This window comes from Cavia porcellus, unplaced genomic scaffold (genome assembly GCF_034190915.1).
Source record: "Cavia porcellus strain 051 isolate PalLab524CR breed Dunkin Hartley unplaced genomic scaffold, mCavPor4.1 scaffold_1, whole genome shotgun sequence".
NCBI lineage: Eukaryota > Metazoa > Chordata > Mammalia > Rodentia > Caviidae > Cavia > Cavia porcellus.
The window spans coordinates 32,721,305-32,722,715 of NW_026947484.1; the positions used below are offsets into that span (position 1 = coordinate 32,721,305).

General features: G+C 33.7%; 1 pseudogene; it reads right to left on the reverse strand.

The window, feature by feature from the left end:
* Window positions 1–670: 670 nt before the first annotated feature.
* Window positions 671–789, reverse strand: LOC111757392 (5S ribosomal RNA; annotated as a pseudogene).
* Between the last annotated feature and the right edge of the window lie 622 nt (window positions 790–1,411).

Consider the following 1,411-nt stretch of genomic DNA (forward strand, 5'->3'; position numbering starts at 1 on the left):
TTTATTTGCCATTTGTATTTCTTCATCTGAAAAGTATGTGTTCATCTCAGATGCCTACTTTTGGATTGGGTCTTTGAATTTTGGGGTCTTATTTTTTCAGTTCATTCTAGATAGAAGTCCTTTGTTTGAGGGACAACTGGCTGTTATTTTTCCTACTCTGTGGGTTACCTTTTCATTCTGTTGGTGATTTCCTTTGTTGTGCAAAAGCTTTTAATAAGATGAGATCCTATCTGTTGATTCTTTGTAATATTTCCCTTGCTGTGTGAATTTTGTTCATGAAGTATTTGCCTATAACTGTGCCCTTGAGATTTCTATTTTCTCTTCCAGTAAATTTAGTGCTTCTATTTTAATATCCAGACCTTTGATCCATTTTAACTTTAGTTTGGTGCATGATAAAAGATATGAATCTATTTTAGTTTTTGCCATGTGGAAAGTCAGTTTTTCCAGCACCATTTATTAAAGAGACTATCTTTCTTCTAGGAAACATGTTTAGTTCCTTGGTTGATTAGGTGGCTGAGTGTGGGTGGGATTGTGTCTACATCTAGATCCATATTTCCATCTAGTATTATTTTCCTTCTGCCAGAAGAATTTTTTTGAGCATTTCTCATAATACAGGTCAGGTGGTTATATATTTTTATTTATTTATTTATTTATTTATTATTTTTTTTATAGCCTACAGCACCCGGTATTCCCAGGCGGTCTCCCATCCAAGTACTAACCAGGCTCGACCCTGCTTAGCTTCTGAGATCAGACAATATCGGGTGCGTTCAGGGTGGTATGGCCGTAGACTGGTTATATATTTTTTCAGCTGTACTGAAACAATGATTGTATTGTAACAATGATTGAACATCTGGAAATGTCTTCATATACATTTTTCAAAGTCATTTTTGCTAGGAATTATAGGTTAGCAGTATTTTTTTCTTTCAGCACCTTAAAGCTCCACTATCTTCTCATTTATACTGTTTCCCAGGACTACAGAAAAGCAAAGATCATTGGGGGCATTTCACTTCTCCTTTGAGTCTCCATTATTCCCTTCAGTCTCCGAAATGGAGAGTTTACTATTACTAGCTTGTGTAAGTATAGTCCATACCCCAGCTTCCCATTTGTCCAAATCATTTTTCATCATTGTCTTTATTTTATGTAAAAATTGTAATTGTAAAACTTTCACTGATCTCTTGCATAGTACTAAGAAATATATTTCTATATGGAAATATCAGAGTTAGATATTCTATATAGTTCTTATTTTAAAACTTTACAGATATGATCACCATTATCATGATTTTTCTTATCTAAGAGTCTTACAAGTTATCTATCAAAATGTACTCTTGGGAAAGTGTGGTAGGAATTACAGCATAAGTCTTCAAAAGATTAACCTATACTTAAATTGAAGTGGTTCATGAATTCCTTGCTC